Genomic DNA, 422 nt, shown 5'->3' on the forward strand with positions numbered 1-422 from the left:
TTAAGTCGCGAAACGCGGCAAAATCGTAGATGCGCTCGCCCTCGAAAATCGGAGGACGCAGGATCCACTTAGCCAGTACGGTCGGGCTAATGAGCCCTTGTGACGGACGTTGTCGCAAAACGTCCCGTCACAATATGTATATATAGATATATCAATATACAATATATATTGTACCGCTGGTATTACCGTTGGTAATAAATATGTATACATAAACATACATACATATATATATATGATTTATTCATTTACTTGTTTCGTTAAGAAGTATGACATAACCATAGATTTTCCATTTTAAACGTCTCTAGGCGTAAAAGTATTGAATTCAGAAACTTGTATCCATTAAGACTTTTGTTCGGGATGTAGAGGACAACAACATATTTCAGTTTCAATCAATTTAACCGCTGTCTCTTATACACATCTCT

The sequence above is a fragment of the Wasmannia auropunctata genome, unplaced genomic scaffold, assembly GCF_000956235.1.
Source record: "Wasmannia auropunctata unplaced genomic scaffold, wasmannia.A_1.0 LD336078.1, whole genome shotgun sequence".
NCBI lineage: Eukaryota > Metazoa > Arthropoda > Insecta > Hymenoptera > Formicidae > Wasmannia > Wasmannia auropunctata.